Genomic DNA, 19286 nt, shown 5'->3' on the forward strand with positions numbered 1-19286 from the left:
TTTCATCTAGTAAAGGGCACAAATCTTAAAAACTCATCTGACGTGCATAGTGAGAAGCTTCCCTTTCAAGCTTTTAATGACTTGTCTAGAATATCGCTGATCACTCAGCCACAGTTCCAGAAGCTTTATGTAATTTGCTGCCACCCACTAAGAACCCATCTCTGGCAGCGCGGTTCAGGATAGGGGGCAATCAAGGCGCTGGGTTTTCTCTGTCATTTAAGAAATATTTCTTGCTTTCCTTCCCAGCACCACATGCTGGGGATTGTGGGGAAGATCAGAGAAATAAAACAAGGTCCCAGACTGGAAACAGTTGAGGGAGGGAAAGCGTTATGACTTCTCAAGAGCAAAACATTGAACATTCCACAACGTAGAGAATATTTTGCTTTATTTTATACTTTTTATTGTAGTGTAATGAATAATATATGTGTTGTAAAGTACACAAATCTTAAATGTGCAGTTCAATGAATTTTTAAAAAGTGAATACGTCCATGAACTCAGCACCCAGATTAAGAAACAGAACATTGACAGACCTCAGAAGATTCTCTCATTTCCCTTCCCAGTCAACAGCCCTTCTGCCCTTCAAAATCACTACTATTGGAGCACCTGGGTGGCTCAGTGGGTTAAGCCTCTGGCTTATTCCAGTTTTATCCATGCTATAGGATATGTCAGAATTTTCTTTCTTCTTAAGGCTGAATAATACTCCATCATATGTATATACCACATTTCATTATCCATTCATCAGTCGATGGACACTTGGGTTACTTCCATGTTTTGGCTCTTGTGACTCATGCTGCTATGAACAGGGGTGTACACAAACCTCTTTGAGACCTTCAGTTCTTTTGGGTATATACCCAGAGGTGGACTTGCTGGATCCTATGGAAATTCTATTTTTAGGAACCTCCATACTCTCTTCCAAAGAGGTTGTAACGTTTTGCATTCCTATTCTTCACACACCAAGCTTGTTTACCTATGGAGCCTTCACTCTTGTTCCTCTGCTTGGAATGCTCTGCAAACAAGGCTTTGCAAGACTGACCCTTTCTCATCATTGTATTTCTGCTCAGCACCTCTTCAGAGAGGCCTTGGGACCACAAAGGCATTCTCTCTCCCATCATCCTGCTCATTCCGTCATAGCCCTCCTTACAAACTGCCAGTTATTTATTACAGTCTGTTTCTCCCACCAGCTTGACAGCTCCGTTAGGGCAGGGATCCTGTCTGTCGCGGTCGCCACTGTGCCACCAGCGCATTGAAGAGTACCTGTCACTATGATGGCGATCAGTAAAGGGTAAGAAATCCACCCAAGGTATTGTGCACTCGCTTTCTCCCTGCTGAGCCAACTCTAACCACTAGGGAAGGGTGAGGGCGTGGCCCCGGGCGTGGGGGCGCGGCAGCTCAAGCAGAGGGCCCGCCCCTAACCCCGCCCCTGTCCTTGTTCTCCTCCGCGGGTCTCCATAAAGTTTATTTGTCTGAGCGCCGCGCGAGGGCTTCTGGGAGGGCCGGCCTCGGCCAATCGGGAAGCGCGGGCGAGCGGCGCGAGAAGCGGCGGCCGCGTTCTCCAGCCGGGAAGGAGCGGCTGGGAAGGTTGCAGTGTCAGGTAAGGGTGTTCTATCTCCATGTCCTTGACACTTGGGGGCTTGTCCTTGAACTCGGGGCTCCGAGGCTGGGCGGAGCCCGGTCCCCACGCTCGGAGTCACGCTGCTCTCACTTCCCGTTCGCCTCATGGCAGCCGAGCACGCCTGACGCCGGCGACTCAGCGCCTTGTCGAACTGTCCCCCATTATAGCGTCGGGCAGCGCCCTGGGAATACCGTCTCTCTGCCCTTTTTCTAAGCATGGAGGTTTGGCCCCTTGATTCCCTACTTCCCGCAACTACGGCGCTCTGCCGCGGCGCGCCACGCCCCCACCCCCCACCCTCTACCCAGTGCCCTATGAGCCCAGCCTACCCCTCCCCGCCATAGCCCTCCGCCTGCTCACTCGTCTCCTGCGGTAGAACCCTGCCCTCCCAGGGCGGGGGGCTTTCGGTCGAGGGTGACTACCCTCCTTGCTTCTCCCAGCCTTTGGCCTGTCTTCTGTACCGGCATCAGGGGAATGCTTCTCCCCATCTAGGAACATGCTAGAGATGAGAACCTGGAGGTAGACTGCACTTTCTTGGGTCTCATAACATCTCATCCTCTGCAAAGACAATACCCGAGTCGCTCTAAAAGAGTCACGGGGCGGACCCCAGGGATTTTTCGGTCAAAGTTAGGCTTACCCATTCACAGAGCCGCTGGTACCGGTTTGCCCCTGTCACTTGTTTTTTGTTTTGGCTGAAATGCCTTTCAGTATGAGCAAGGGTCACCTTTGTATTCTGTCTGCGGAACATGAGAGCGTGTCTTTGGACATCGTAGCTTTTCTTTCGTCTATTCTTTGTGCATTTCTCTTTGGGAAATTTTGATTTTTCATTGATGGTGAATTGTTATTCAAAGCTCATAGTTTTTTTGTTTATTTTTTATTTAAAGATTTTATTTATTTATTTATTTGACAGAGAGAAATCACAAGTAGATGGAGAGGCAGGCAGAGAGAGACAGAGGGAAGCAGGCTCCCCGCTGAGCAGAGAGCCCGATGCGGGACTCAATCCCAGCATCCCGAGACCATGACCCGAGCCGAAGGCAGCGGCCCAACCCACTGAGCCACCCAGGCGCCCCCAAAGCTCATAGTTTTAAATACGTATATATTAGGCTAACAGATCCTGTATTTGTATCTCCATCCGGGGGCCTCTCCCTCGACCAATGCCCAGCTGCCTCTTTTCCTTCTCAGCTGAGATGGTTGATAGGGGACTCAGACTGAACATGTCAGGATAGGCCTAGTAAGCCTCCCATCATCTCCCCTCCCAAACTGCTCTTGCTGGTTTTTTCCGAGTAACGTAAAAGGCTCTAACTAATGAGTCACCTTTGACTGCTGTCTTTTATTCTCACACATCCAGTGCTTGCCACCCTGGGCCAGGTCACCACCACCTCTAACGTGGATTATTGAGATAGTCTTTCATCTGGTCTCCCTGATTCTGCCTTTGCAGTTATGCCCTGTTTTTGGCACGGCAACTAGAAGGGTTCTTTTGAAACACAGGTCAGATCATATCACTCCTTTACGTAAAAGCCCTACAATGGGTTTCCATCTCATTTAAAGATAAATACCTTATAGTGAGCCATCCACATGACTTCACATAATCTGACCCACTGTTATTTTCCCACTCTTATTTTCTTCTACCCTCCCCTTCCACGGGTCAGACATGCTTGGCCTTAGGGCTTTTGTGCTTGCAGTTCAATAATGTGGTTTGCTTCCTCACTTTTTTTCAGGTTTTTACTCAGGCGTCACCTAGTGAGGCTTTCCCCAGTTCCTATTTTCCTTTACTGCTTTAGTTGTTCTTCTTAGCAATTATATTTTATATACCTTGTATATTGTTTGTCGTTCCCTTCCAGAATGTGAAGTGGGGAAGATTTTTCTCTATTTTGTTCCTTGATAGACATTCAACACCTAGATCTGGCACACAGTAAGTGCTCAGTAAATATGAAATAAAGGAATGCTCCAGCACGGTTACAGGCTTGGGAATACAGTGGTGAATGAAACAGGCCTGCCCTCATTGAAGTGATGTTCCTGTGGAGAATTCCCTCGACAATAAAGGCACAGATACAGAGTGTAGTGTCAGGGCTGTTTTTTAAAGAGAACAAGGATAGCTGAACAGAGACCTGATTGAAATGAGAGAGTGGGTTATGGGAATGTCTGGTGGGAGAGCATTCCTGGAACAGGAAGAGCAAGTGCAAAGACCCTAAGGTGGGAACAGGTGGAGGAGTGGTAAGCTTGAGTGTCTGAATCTGCTTCCTGATGGACTGAAGTAGAAAATAAGATAGACGGGAAATACAGATGTTCCAAGGAGAGAGAATGGTCAGCAAAGACCCAGAGGCGAGAGCCCAAGGTGTATTCAGGGACCAAGCCACTTTAACTAATCAGACATTTATTTGGTACCTATTTAATGCCAAATATGGCTGCTAAGGCTTCAGAGCTGAGCAGTCTGCCCTACAGGAATTGGCCATGTAGAGAAGTAGACAGACATGGGAAGAAATAATTACAGCTATTCCACCAGAGAGGAACAGTAATAGAAGGTTCAGAATAGTATGGGAGGAGCCTGGAGTGGGGAGGACTGCCCTAGTTGACTTTGCAGGATATATGGGCATTCTGCATGTGCCAGTATAGATTTGGAGTGCGATAGCAGAGTGTGCAGTTATATATGCAGGAGTATGAAGGGAGGAGACAGCGTGAGGTGCCCCCAGGAGTAGAGACTTACTAGGGTCTCTTTGGGGGAGGGTCGTGAGAGATGTGGATGGTAAGGGTGACAGTGTCAGATCACAAGCACTTCTGGAGGGGACAGACAGTGTCCCTGGTGGGATTAAGGCAGGGGAGAATTTCAGGAAGAATTCTTGCCAGAGGAGGGTGAGTTAGAGGAACGCAGAAGGCTTAGACTATTGAGGTAGTTAGGAGAAAAGCATGACGGTCAGAGCAGGGGCCAAAGAGATGAGGATTCCCTTTTGCAAAAGGTTTGAGATGTAGATATGGAGATTGGCTGGATGTTCAGGAATGGAGGAAGAGGACCCTGAAGTGACTTCCTAGGTAGTCTCTGGCTGGCTTGCTGGATGCCAGTTGTTTTACTGGGAGACTAGAAACCCAGGAGGAGGATGTGGTAATATTGGTGGCCAAGAGGAGAGAGAAGTGATTAGTTGGGTTTGGGACATACGTAGTTTGAGGTGCCTGTGGGTCATCCCAGGCACAGTTGTCAGGGGGACAATTGGAGATACCAGCTCAAGTGAGAGAGCTGGCCAGACACAGAATAGCTTCTACCATACTTTAGTTTTGATAAATCAGCGTTCTCATCTGGGCCCGGATAGTCCTCAGAGGTGTTCGGGTGACCTTTCTGGGGAGGGGGTCCTATGAGCCTCCTGATGGTGTATCTTTAAGAATGTGTGTGTGGTCCTTTTGTGTGCACGTGTGTATAAGAACATTAGAACTCTGCATTGCCGAGTTGATGGCCGCTCGAAGGATTAATAACCACTGGTAGTTGTTCTAGTTGAAGCCATGGCCAGTGTTGGATTTTATCCAAAGAAATATGCAGTGTGAGAAGAGGAGGTCCAAGGATAGAAGTTTGGCATTTAAGGGATGGGTAGATGTAGAAGCCACAGCAGAGGAGGCTTGAGAGGAGGGAAAAGCTGGAAAAGCAGGAGGAGAACCAGGAAAAGGCGGTGTCTTCAGGTCAGAGGAGAAGTGTTTCAGGAAGAAAGGAATGGTCAGGGTCTCAGAGGCTGTGAAAGAGGAAGGGTTGAAAGTTCATTGGACTTAGCAGTTAGGTCATTGGTGGCTGCAGAGGAATTCAGGAAGTCGGGGGTGGGGGGAGCAGAAATTAGGTTGTAGTGCGTGATGAATGGATGAGGCATGACAAAGGATGGCTGTCTCTTTATAAAGAGAGTGGGAGCTAGAGGAGCATGTGGGGTTGGGGGTTTTAAAAAAAATTTTATTTATTTTTATTTTTATTTATTTATTTTTAAAGTTATTATTTATTTGACAGACAAAGATCACAAGTAGGCAGAGAGGCAGGCAGATAGAGAGGAGGAAGCAGGCTCCCTGCCAAGCAGAGAGCCCCATGCGGAGCTCGATCCCAGGACCCTGGGACCATGACCTGAGCTGAAAGCAAAGGCTTTAACTCACTGAGCCACCCAGGGGCCCCATTATTTATTTATTTTTAAAGATTTTCCTATTTATTAGAGAGAAAGAGCACGAGTTGGGCAGCAGGGAGCCCAACATAGGGGCTGGATCCCAGAACCCTGGAACCAATACTTGAGCTGAAGGCAGACATTTAACTGACCGAGCCACCCAGATGCCCCGGATTTTTTTTAATAAGTTTTAATTTTAGAATAGTTTTAGATTTACAGAAAATATGCAAGATTAGTACAGAGTACTCCATTGCCCCTCACCCAGTTTCCCCTATTGATGAGGAATTATTATTATTTTTTAAAGATTTTATTTATTTATTTGACAGAGATCTACAAGTAGGCAGAGAGGCAGGGAGAGAGAGAGAGAGGAGCAAGCAGGCTCCCTGCTGAGCAGAGAGCCCTGTGTGGGGCTCGATCCCAGGACCCTGGGATCATGACCCAAGCCGAAGGCAGAGGCTTTAACCCACTGAGCCAACCAGGCGCCCCGATGAGGAATTATTTTAGGAAAGAAGAGACCTGAACTCTAGGAGAGGGAGCGAAAGACAGTGAAAATAACCCTCGTTTCCTGAGCTCTGGCTATGTGTGAGTTCCCGTCATGGGACTTTTTGTCTTGTATAATCTAAACTCTTTGCTTGTATAATCTAATGTCATCATCATAATATCCCTCTGATGTCTAAATCTGCTCCCCTCCCTGTCTTCCTCATTTCAGTAAGTGGCACCTTCGTGTTGCCAGGTTACTCAGACCTAAAACCTTGGCCTTGTGTTTGACTTCTTTGCTCTCACACTACATAAGTGATTTATATCTACACAGACTCTATTCTTAAAATGTATACATGAGTCAGATCGCTGTCATCCAGGTCCACACTACTCTCAGGTATCACATCTGGGTGCTTGAGCAGTCTCTGGACTGCTCTCCCTGTTTTTACTCTGTGCCCTTCCTCCCCTGTCTCTTCTCCATGCAGAAGTGGGAACGAGCCTTTAAAAAGGCTTAACCCTTCTGTAGTTCCCATCACATATAGACTACAATCCAACATTCTTATTACCTTGTGCTGTGAAGTCAGTACCATCTAGCCCCTGCCCTAACCCTTCTCCCAGCACTCTACCTCAGCCATGTGGCTGCAGGCTCTTTACCTGTGCTACAGATGCTTCTGTCTTGAAGCTTTTGCACTCATTGTTTTCCTCTGCAAGAACATTCTTCTCCTCAGATATCAGTATAGCTGACTCCTTACATGATTTGGGTCTTTGTTCAGTGGTTTCCTTTTTATTTTTATTTTTAAAAAATTTTAAAAAAGATTTTATTTCTTTATTTGACAGAGAGAGAGCATGCACAAGCAGGGGGTGCTGCAGGGAGAGGGAGAGGCAGGCACCCCACTGAGCAGAGAGCCTAATATGGGGCTCAATCCCAGGACCCTGGGATCATCACCTGAGCTGCAGCCAGATGCTTTACCGATAGAGTCACCCAGGCGCCCTAATGGTTTCCTTTATAAAGAAGCTTCATAGAACATTCCAGCTAAAGCAGTCCCACTGTACACTCTACCACATCTCCCTCTCTTTTGTAGCACTTATCAATACTTGGCATCATGTGTCTTTTTTTGTTTGTTTGTTTGTTTCGCTCCTGACATAAAAGTTCTTTGAGTCTGGGAGTCTTACCTGTTTTTTCCACAGTTCCATCTCCAGTGCCTTGAACAGTACGTGGGAGAGGCTTAATAAATATTTTTGACAGGAAGTTAGGAAGAAGGGATTCTAACTTTTGTGGCCGTTACAATGTCAGCATAGGAATTTGAAAAATAAGGAGTCATTATGGTGCCGGAGGGCTGGGTCCAAGGACCCAGAGGAGGTCCTTCAGGGACCTTTGCATGGGATAGAAATCAAATGTGAGTCGAGAGGAAGTAAGAGTAGGGTTTATTGAAGACAGAGAGAGTGTAGGTACAGACTAAGAGACTCAGAGAGGGAAGAAGAGTGAGTCTCATCTTTCTTTGGGGGCTGGGGTTTTTATTAAAGATTGAGATCTGTTGTGTCTTTTTAGGCATCTGGGAACTGGTTAAAATGAAGAGTGTTTAGGTGTCTTCCATAAGTCTCTTGTGCCCTGGAGCCTGGGGTCTTGGTGGTCCAGTGGTCTGGAAAACATACTTGATACCCCTATCTGGTCGCTCTTTAGATGTTATCTGCTGTGCTGGAAGACTCCAGAGAAATCATTAATTCCTTGACTCCAGAGAAATCATTTAACTCCTTGACCTGTACAAGGGGGGCATACATTATCTTTATTATAAGGCATGTGTAAGGTTGAGGTGTAGGTCCTAGCAAGAGTAAAGGCAGCAGAACAGTCTTTCATAGGGTCCCTTCAGTTTCCCTATTTCAATTAGCTATTCTTGGCAAAGTTTGCAGAAGTTTATTCTGTCAGTCAGTGACTGTGGGGATCTAGCTACTGTTTGAGAACACCGCTGGAGCTGAAAAAAAAAAAAAAGCTGCAGAATGCTTTAAGCTTCAGGCTGTTTGGGGGTCTAGATATTAACAGACAGTAATGTAAAACAAATAAAGAAGAGAGATATCAGCAGAATGGTAAGCTAAGAGGTCCTGATCTTTGTCCCCACATAAAAATAGCAGAATAACCAGCAGACAACTACATATTGACCAAAAAAAAAAAAAAAAAAAAAAAAAAGCCCTCCCCTGGAAAAAACCAGAACTCCAAAGTGAAATAAGGAGGTTGCAGAAACCCCGGGGAGCACCAAAACTGAAGCTTGGCCACATGGAAAACTGTAACACAGATAAGTGAATGGAGTAGGAAAGAGTTTCGGTGAGGGGAGCTTTTGTGGGGTGGGTGTTGAGAAAAAAAACATCTGGTAGGCAGTAGTTGAACTAGTGGTAAAAATAATAATAATAATAATAATAATAATAATAATAATAGCCAAGGTCTGCTGAGTGGTTGCTGTGTGGAGATGTAGCTCTTTTTCCATTTCATACATGGGCCCAGCAAGAGTAATTAACTTGTCCACAGTCACCCCACTAGAGAGTGGAGGAGCTGGCTGGAGCTCAGGGTACATTTTCCCTAGTTGGGAAAAATGCCATGTGCAAGGGCATACAGCATGGCATACATAAAGAGGGTTGGGGCAGAGCAGATTGGGTAACTATTACATAGGGTGTCATCAAAAGTATTGCCTCATCTGGATCCCTATGAGTGGAAGGCTTGGAGGGTTTTTGAGCGGCAGCAACTTAGGAAAAGTGCTAGAAAGATTGAGGCGGCCACAGCAAGCAGAGTGATGTGGGGCGGGAGGAGCTTGAAGACCTGTCCTAGTGTCTCAAGAACTTGGGTTAAAAGGGTGGAAGTCTGGCCTCCTTTGATGGCGAGGAAGATGGAATCAAGGTTAAACTAACTTTATTATGTAATCATTTCCCAGTACATGTAGAAATATATATGTTACGCTATATATCTTAAACGGACACCATGTTATGTATCAATTATATCTGAATAAAGCTGGGGGAAGAAAGCAATAGTTAGAAGATGCTGCAAAAATACAACTATCCCTTGCTATTTAAATCTGTTAGGTAATGAGAGTTTGGATAGCAAGTTTGGAGAGTGACTGATGTCCAGTCAGCTGAATATAAAGTATTTGGTTTCCTGAGTTTGGGTGATGAGGAATACCTATCCTTTCTCTCAAAAAATGTATCTGCATCTTGTTGGTTTTTGAGCCTGGAGAGTGGAAAAAATCTGTAAATAAACATTCTGAGGTCATGTACGGATGTAAAGGAGAAGGGTGAGTAAGAACCCAAGTAACAGAGGGAGAGAGAAAGAAGCCAGGGGACAGAGAGGAGGAGATGAGGAAGGCAGTGGGGGTGGTGGTGATGGTGGGTGACTGCATCATTTTGAGATGTGCCAGGTGTGACAGTTATGTGCTGGAGTGGAAACGCAAAGACGGTGCCTGGAAGTTCTGGGTCGGATTGTGGATTTGATAGTCATTGCCATTGAAGATTTGGGGCCAGTGGCCAGACAAACACATTAAAACAAAGGGTTTAGAGCAATTTAGAAATTAACAAGTTATTTAAAATTAAACAGGGTCACATCTAGCTATGGAAAAGAATTCAGACTGACAGAGGGGTATAAAATGAGAAGTCCTAACTCTTCCCATTGCTTTCTGGAGATGATGCTATGTTTCTTGCTGTGCTTATGTTTCTTGCTTTTCTATGAATTATCTGTGAACAGACCTTAAGTGTATAGCTCAGTGAAATTTTACGTATTCACTCACGTGACCACCAGTTATACTGAGATATGGAACATTTCCAGTACCCCAGCGCTTAGAGTAAGCCGCCAGAATAAAATACCATGGTCTGGGTGGCTTCAGTAGCCAACGTTTATATTGCCATAGTTCTGGATGCTGGAAGGCTTGAGATCAGAGTCCCATGGTGATTGAGTCCTGGTGAGGACCTGCTTCCTGGTTTTTATTTTTTTTTATTTTTATTTTTTTTTACATTTTTTTTTTTATTTTATTTCCAGCATAACAGTATTCATTATTTTTGCACCACACCCCGTGCTCCATGCAATCCGTGCCCTCTATAATACCCACCACCTGGTACCCCAACCTCCCACCCCCCGTCCCTTCAAAACCCTCAGATTGTTTTTCAGAGTCCATAGTCTCTCATGGTTCACCTCCCCTTCCAATTTCCCCCAACTCCCTTCTCCACTCTAAGTCCCCATGTCCTCCATGCTATTTGTTATGCTCCACAAATAAGTGAAACCATATGATAATTGACTCTCTCTGCTTGACTTATTTCACTCAGCATAATCTCTTCCAGTCCCGTCCATGTTGCTACAAAAGTTGGGTATTCATCCTTTCTGATGGAGGCATAATACTCTATCCCCAGGGGTACAGGTCTGTGAATCACCAGGTTTACACACTTCACAGCACTCACCAAAGCACATACCCTCCCCAATGTCCATAATCCCACCCCCTTCTCCCAAACCCCCTCCCCCCAGCAACCCTCAGTTTGTTTTGTGAGATTAAAAGTCACTTATGGTTTGTCTGCTTCCTGGTTTTTAGATGGCTGCTCTCTACTATGTGCTCACCTGTTCTTTCCTGATGAATGCAGTGTAGGGGCCTGGGTGGGAAGCAAGGCCTCTGGTGTCTCTAGTGGGACACAGATCCCTTCAGAAGGGCCCCATCTTCATGAATTCATCTAAACCTAATTACCTTCCAAAGGCCTCTTCTCCAGATACTATCATAATTGGGTCTTAGGGTTTCGATATAGGAATTTTGGAGGGAACCATTACAGTCTATAGCACCCAGAAAGTTCTCTTGTGTTCCTTTCCATTCGGTCACTCCCACACTGTAATAACTAGTGCTCTGATTTCTAGCACATAGATCTAGTTTTTCTGTTCTTAAAATCCCTATAAATGGAATCTTGCAGTATGTTTGTTTTTTTAAATAAGTTCGGCTGCTTGAGTTAGTTAACCATTGTGTCTGCAAAATTTATCCATATTCCATGTAGCTGTAGTTCAGTCTTTTCTGTTGCTGTGTGATATACCAGGATGTGAATATACCACCATAAAAATCCCAAATGAGAGAATATTGTATAATATGGTGGTTTTAAGATTATTTCGTGGTGGTGGAAGACTCAGACTTACTAGAATCCAATTAAAGCTGTAGTGCTTTCCTTATATTAAGAAAAACAGTATGCATATATTTCCAGGTGTTCCTGGTACCTTTTATGTGGTGTCATACCCTCAGGACAAGAAGCCTTCTTCGGTTTACAGCAGGGCCACTCAGCCTCAGCACTGTTATTTGGGACTAGATAATTCTTTGTTGTAGAGGCTATGCTGTGCATTTTGGAATGTTTGGCAGCACCCTTGGCCTCTACCTGCTAGATGTCAGTAGCCTATGGCCTGTCACCCTGAATTGTGACAACCAAAAGTGCTCTAGATTTTGCTGGTGACTTCTGGGGAGGCAAAATTGCCCCTAGTTGAGAAACATTGGTTTAGAGAGAAGAGCCAGAGCCAAAGAGGTTAGAGTTAGAAGCTAACTGGGTGATCTTCCCCTGCTTATGCCAGTTGTAAGATGAGGCTGGTGTCGTTCATAAGGTTCTATACACAGACAGTTTCCATCACCACTAAAATGAGGCTGCTCCTTCCAAGGACACATGAAGTAAATTTAAAAACCAAACTTAAAATATTCTGCATTTGTAGATTGTTCATGAAGAGCAAGTCTTAGAAGTTACCCGAGCTGGGGCGCCTGGGTGGCCCAGTGGGTTAAAGCCTCTGCCTTTGGCTCAGGTCATGGTCCCAGGGTCCTGGGATCGAGCCCCGCATCAGGCTCTCTGCTCAGCAGGGAGCCTGCTTTCTCCTCTCTCTGTCTGCCTGCCTCTCTGCCTACTTGTGATCTCTGTCTGTCAAATAAGTAAATAAAATCTTTTTTTTTTTTTAAAGATTTTATTTATTTGACAGAGAGAAATCACAAGTAGATGGAGAGGCAGGCAGAGAGAGAGAGAGAGAGAGAGAGAGGGAAGCAGGCTCCCTGCTGAGCAGAGAGCCCGATGCGGGACTCAATCCCAGGACCCTGAGATCATGACCTGAGCCGAAGGCAGCGGCTTAACCCACTGAGCCACCCAGGCGCCCCAAGTAAATAAAATCTTAAAAAAAAAAAGAAGTTACCTGAGCCAACCCCCTCATCTTAGTGGTGATGGAACTGGAATCCAGAAAGGGGAAAGGGCCCGGGAAGGTCTAGTTCCAGGGTCAGAGGCTGGTGTGGAATAAAGCCAGGCTGCAGCACACAGTTCTTGCATTCCAGGCCCAGCTTCTTCTCTGCTATTGGATTGGACAGCCCACTGGACAGCTGAGAGTTTATCAGAAAGTTCCCTATGTGGATACTTCATGTTTCTCTGTAATGCCAGGTTGTACCTCTGCTCATTGGAGATGAAATACAAGAGGCATTTTATGTATCGGGAAAGCTGATACTTTGCCTTCCTTAACTGCAAACACTGAGTCAACGCAGGCCAGTACTAATACTGAATCACCCAGGTCTTTAGTTTCTCTTCTGTCTAGGATATTTTAGTTCTTTGTTTTCTCCAGAAGTCTACCTTCTGAATAATGATTACATCCAACTCTCTTACTTAGTCTCACAGGACTAGAAAGAATTATCCACAACAGATTTTTTTTCTTGCTCCTTTTCCTCCTTTTCCTAAAGGCGGCTGAAACAGTAGTATCTATTAAGATGTAATTTTCTCTTTGGTTGTTGTTACAAATGACAGCTGACAGATACAGCAAAAAGTGGAGTGATACAGTCATCTAATCATAGTTTACATTTTCAAAAGAAGAGAGGAAAGCAGAATCAGTCTTAAGCTTTTGATACCTCAAGCGAGGCTTCCCTTATTAATCTTTGGGGTTGAATATTGAACACTTTTCTTGGGTTTTAATCCTATCAAGTCCAATTAATAAGGTTTGGGGGCAAGATTTTTACTCAAAATTCAATGCTAAATTTCTTTTGAATCATACCTTTGCTGTGGAAATGTGGAGTTCTAATAAAAATCAGATTTGATAATAGGTAATAGACATTTAAAAATTGTACTGTCTTCCAGAAGTTCTTACTGAATGATAGGAAGTTGTGCTTAAATAAGTTATAATTTGGTATCAAATATTTCCTAGAAGATTTTTGAAGCAGAGATATTTATAATTAAATGACAAAATGTTGCCAAATTGGCAACTTTGGAATAAAAGCTAAAAGAATGTTTTACAATGATATAAATCAGTAGAGTTTATAAAATCCTTTCTGTGTATCATCAACCCCTTGAAGTAGATAGGGATGATCATTTCCTCTTTATAGATGAGGAAATTGAGAGATTTGGATTTTATCCCAGGGGTAAATCGACCCACTTTCAGCTGGTAAGTGAACATAGTAGATTCAAACCAGGAGATTCAAAGTCCAGTCTTCTCCTGTTTTCCCATTCTGTTTAAAATATATGTGTATATATATCTGTTTGTGTGTGTATATTTTATCTTACTGTCACAAAAACCTTTTAAAAATAATTGCAAAAAGAATAACACTGTTGAATATTTTCAAGAAAGAGGTATGACTAGCCCTAGTTATTTCCTCTGACATATCTAAAAAATCCCCTCCCCTCTCTGACAGCATCCATGAAAACATAGCAGTGTTAAAAGTGCATTTTTTAGATTGCAGGATCTTTGTAGTTGAAAGAGGTATATTTGGGTGTGTGGTAAGATTAGAATTTCACAGTGGGTACTTACAACTATTGCTTGAGTGTACTGAAATTCTGCAGGGAAAATAGTTGGTGTCATTTGCCTGTTCAGTGAACTGAGATAGATTCCTTTAACACTGAAGGGAAGACAGAGGTCCTTGCTATTTCTTTTCATCTCTTTGTTACCCCTTCGTATTCCTTGGGTAACTGTCCTATTTGCATTGTGGGTCATGGATAAGGAAAAGGAAAAATGCACCTGGGTTTGATATGTTGCTCTGCACTAGAAAAGGGCAGAGAGTTGTCTCTGTCATTCTGTGCATTAGGTCAAAAGAACGTTTCCTGGATAGATTTCATGTATGAAACAGATTTCTTTCCCCAAATATAGTCTTTAAATAAACAGCTTAAAGAGGGGAGGGGAATGACAATGGGCCTGTTGTGGTAACCTTTACACAGTGTTTTAACTGCTCAGGTCTAGTGAGGGTGGCTCTGCCAGGGGCACATAGCCAGTAAGCGCTGAACCAGGTTTACCGAACCAGGATAAGCACTGTACCAAGTCTAGCTCAGATACCGTAGGCAAAGTGGGAGTTGGCGTACTATAACCTGTAGGCCTGAGAAGCTAACAAGGGTTTTTACATCTTTAAATCTTTGGGGAAAAATTTCAAAGAAGAATATTTTGTGGCAGGTGAAAATGATACGAAATTCATATGTGACTGGCCATGATTAAAATTTTATTGGAGCACAGCCATGCTCATTTGTTTACGTGTTATCCAGTTTCAAGCACAATTATGCAGTTGCAACAGAGAATGGCCCCGAAAGCCTAAAATAATTTGCTGTCCAGTCCTTTACAGAAAAAGCTTGCTGACCCTTGCCCGAGGATGCCAGTCTCAAAGGCTAAAAACTGGGAAAAGCTTGGTAGACAGGTCTAGGATAGATGACTATGAGGCTCTTTCATACTTAACTTTGTTTTCTTTCAGCTCTGAGGCACTGAAGGTGCTGATTTTTGGAAGTATATCCTGAAAGTCACATGGGCTTATTTCAAGAGAGCTAGTGCATTACAGCCATTTCTGTGATGACCCAGTGGTCTTTAAAGCGCTCAGTGGTTCCCCAGCTTGGGAGCCCACAAAGCCCTGGAAAAGTGGGAAGACGTGTTCTACTTGTGGCTGATGCTTTAGAAGAAAAGACACTAATGAACTAATAATTAATACCAGAAAACAGATGTGTAGACATTTTAATACAATAAGCATGAATACTGTAAGAAACTAAGAATCAGACCATCTGCAAAATCCTGAAGGGGCCACTCTGAGAATACTGATGTAAAATGATCTAGAAGTGTTAGCAGTTTGAATATTTAATTATCCATTTGCAAGGGAAAAATACTCTTGGTGTGTTTCCTTCACTTTCAACACTATTCTGCTTTACCACTATAGAGCTTCACTTTTGACACCCGATGTGTGGGTTTTCCACATGTCAGGCAATTCTGAGATTTTCTGCACACCAGCTGGCTGTTACAGTTTAACTCATTTCTGACACTGTGTACCTGGAGACAGCATCAGATCCCACTGGTTAAGGGTTCAGTCCCACAAGAGTAGCCACCGACTCCTGCCCCTTTCAGAAGCCAATCAGGAGGCCAGGTTGTTGCCTGTGCTTCTGAGCTACTGACTGTAGATGAGAGGTTCCCACAAGCCTCTCTTTTAGGTTCAATTAATTTGCTAAAGAGCCTCACAGAGCTCAGAGAAATATTTATACTTACGTTTACCAGTTTATTATAAAGTATACAGGTGAGCAGTCTGAGATACAGAGGGCGGGTTCTGGAAGGTCCCTACGAGTGGAGTGTGTGACCCAGCATGTGGTCCCCAACCCGGAAGCTCATCAAATCTCATCTTTAAAAAAGTTTTTGTAGCGCTTCATCTGTAGTCCCTTTTCCATTCCCAGAGGTAAGACTCCTAACCTCAGGATAATCTAAGGGTTTTAGGAACTTTGTGCCAGAACTAGGACAAAGACCAAATAAATTTTTTATTATACTACACTACTCTTTTCTGGCTTGATTAAATATTTAACATAGTTATATTGAGAATGTGAAAATCACCATCTTTTTCATAATTAAGATGTATTAATAGCAAGTGAACTGAAATTATTTGATGCATTTTTGCTCTGCCTTTTTGTCTAGTTCATTTCATCCTATATGCAATTTAGAGACTTTTTCCCCCCTCTCATTTAAGAATGTTTATGTGCCTAGAAGGGGCAGTTTTTGGACACTGAATGACAGGTGAGTGCTGGCTAATTTGAAGAAATGGAAGTCTGCTCAGCTCTTGATTTTAGCCGTAGGTACAAGCGGTCTCTAAACCTTGTGGGCTTTAATTTTTTTCTCTGGTTAATTTTCTTAGCATCCTCTGCATGTGGTGAAGAGATCTGGATTATGGAAACTTGGCACAAAGAGCATTTCTTATTTCTAACATCATGGGTGTCCTGCTGTAGCCTCTGAAAAGCCATGGGTTATTATTTTTCATTTTAGGAGTAAGTTTTTTATTGAAGTGTGATACACATTCAGAAAAGTGCACAAATCCTGAGTCCATCTCAGTGAATTTTTTCACAGTGAACACACTGTTAAGCAGCACTCAGCTAAAAAAAACCCAGAAAATTACCAGCCTCTCAGAACTCTCCCTTCTGTCACATTGGCCCCCTCCCCCCAAGAGTACCCAGTCTTGCTTTCTAACAGCAGTGATACCTTTGCTTTCCTATTAAAAGCTTTTGTTTGCTGTGGTGTTTGAGGAGGCCTGTGGAGGCTCAGTAGGACTTCTGCTAAGTGGCATGGGACAGGTTTGATGCCAGGGCCTTAGTACCCTGTGGTGCTCTCTGAAGCACCTCTCAGGATTTCCAAAGGCATCTTCAGTCAGCCTCAGTCATTGATGGCGGAGGAGCCCTGGTGCCAGCCTTTTCCCATCTAGCCCCAATCTTGCTGCATTGACTGTTCTGCATTCCACTTCCTTGGGTCCTCCGGGTGGCTTCTTCCTGGCTTCCGCCTCCATAGCTCATCAAGGGTGCAGCTGGCATCATCTCTGTCCTGTCCAGATTTTCCAACACAAAGCTCATTCCTCCCACCCTCAAGTTCTCTCTTGGACAAAGCTAGTGAGGTTGTTTTCATGATCAGCTTTTAGTTTCCTGAGTCAAAACTGATATTTGGTTGGTTTAACCCATATATTTTATGACTGAATCGATATTATTTTTGTGGAGGAGGTAAGAATTGTCCTTAAATTTATGAAATTGACCATAAATTTAAAAATTTTAATGAAATGGGATGATGACTACATCAAAGTACAGTTTGGAAACTTTAATAACTTATAAATTAATTTCCACTGGGTGAGTTATATATAATGCAGGACAGATCCAGTTTTTTTCCCAAGTATTATATTAAATATATAGCTCTTTTCTCTCAGACAGACATGGAACAAGCTTGTTTTCTTCTCTGAAGTTGTATAATGAAATTCTTTATGTACATGTATTTATTCTTTTGGTTTGGAATTCTGTTCACCTGAAAACTGCCGGGCAGGGGTGGGGGGGGGTGGGTGTTGTCTGTTTTTTTCCCTCTAAAATACCGTTGGTTTTTGTCTGGGTATTTAGAGGGAAAGTACCAGTCTGGACCAAGTGCGATCTGAATTCATGCCATTTTTACTGTCACTGCCTTATGCTGTGCAGCCTCAGAAATGTTAAGTATCAGTTGGTAGTCGGAAGGGAATGTTTTTGCTCTGGTCTTTGCTTGCCAGTGGGTGCTGATTTGGCAGGAGAGTGCAGGAAGCCTTCAAGAAGAACAGACTATCCACAAATGGAAGAATAAAGCTCCTCCTATTCATTCAACAAATGAGCACCTACTGTGTGCCAGGCACTGTTCTAGAAGCTTGGGATATATCAGTGAACAAAACACACACAAAATCCCTGTCCTTGTGCAGCTTACATTCTAGCAGAAATGACAGACAGTAAGGGAGATAAGGGAGTGCTAGGGGTGGTTGCAGATTATACTCTTAAGTATTTTGTTCTAAGCTGGCATCAAAGGTAAGGTGACAGTTTAGCTGAAACAGAGAGACAGGGAATCAGTTTTGAGTGTATCTGGGAGAGGAGCATTCCAGATAGAGGAGACAAAGAGTACAAATGCTCTAGGGCAGGAATGTGCCTCCCTTACCCACTGGTGGATTGACTTGGAGGCCCCAGGGTGACTGGAGCCCAGGAAAGGAAAAGGAGACAGGGCTGGAGAGGAGTCTGGAAGGTAAGAGGAGGTAAGGCTGTTGTGTAGGGCTTCACTCTGTACAAGAGGTTTAAGCAGAGGAAGGATCCTTTGAAAGGTTCATATAGATTATAGGAGGCAAGGGCTAAAGCCAGGAGGCCAGGGAAGAGGTGATAGTGACTTGAGTGGGTGGAGGTGGTGGGAAGAAGTAGATTCTGGGTACATTTTACAGGTAGATTTGAAAGGCTTTGGTGGTCTGGATGAGGCTTTCAAGGATTTTGGCCCAAACAGCTGAAGAGTGGCGGCTCTACGCTGAGAAGGCCAAGGAACAGGTTTTGTTGACAAAGATCAGAGCTCACGGGATGATGGCTCAGTCAGTTAAGCGTCTGCCTTCTGCTCAGGTCATGATCCCATGGTCCTGGGATTGAGGCCCCACATTGGGCTCCCAGCTCCACGGCTCACTGCTTCTCCCTCTGCCCTGGCTTCCCCTGCTTGTGCTCTCTTTCTGTCAAATAAATAATATTTATTTATTATTATTATTTTTTAATAAATAAATCTTTAAAACATTTATTTACTGGACCATATTAAAGTAAATCATGACTTTTATTTTGCACTTATTATTTATATTCAGCTTCATCACTCTATTAGTGTTTGTATGGGCAGATCATTTGAGAAGGTCATTTGAACATTTCCTTTGTCTGAATTTATCTGGCTTGGATGCAGAATGTTAGATGTATTTTTCCTGTTTTTTTCTTTCTTTTTTAAACTTAGGTTTGTTTCATTCAGCTGTTTATTTGGGGGGGGGGTTCTAAAATTTTCCTTATTAAAGAAAAGAAGTATTTCCTGCTCCTTGGCTCTGTTAGACAAATTATTTTTATCTTACAGTAAAAAGGGGTGGGGGATAAGGGGGAGCATATTAGTTTTCTTTCCCGTTTCTGGTGAGTAATCGTTGTTTCTGTTGGTAGAATGTTATTGGCTTCTGTTGGTTTCTGAGGAAAACCATTTCTCTATCAGACAGGAGCTGTTTTAAAATACTCGTTTCTTTCTTCTGTTCAGGAGAATATGTTCCTTGTTCTGCCAGCCCCATTTTCCTGTAGGTAAAGATGGCCATTTACAGCCTCATTCTACTGGGTCAAAACAAAACAATGATTATCTAGAA

The 19286-nt window shown here is 43.7% G+C and overlaps 1 protein-coding gene across 2 annotated transcripts in view; it reads left to right on the forward strand.

The window, feature by feature from the left end:
* The first annotated feature begins 1474 nt into the window (after positions 1 to 1474).
* The window catches only part of NUP93 (nucleoporin 93), a 110262-nt gene continuing 92450 nt past the window's right edge, over positions 1475 to 19286 (forward strand). The window contains exons 1-2 of one of the 2 annotated variants that reach the window (XM_032323988.1): positions 1485 to 1591; positions 3451 to 3521. The gene's annotated coding sequence lies outside the window, so the exon portion shown is untranslated. Of the gene's footprint in view, positions 1592 to 3450; positions 3522 to 19286 lie in introns of both variants that reach the window. The other variant, XM_032323987.1, reaches the window with a different exon arrangement.

The sequence above is a fragment of the Mustela erminea genome, chromosome 19 (assembly GCF_009829155.1).
Source record: "Mustela erminea isolate mMusErm1 chromosome 19, mMusErm1.Pri, whole genome shotgun sequence".
In the NCBI taxonomy this organism is placed as follows: domain Eukaryota; kingdom Metazoa; phylum Chordata; class Mammalia; order Carnivora; family Mustelidae; genus Mustela; species Mustela erminea.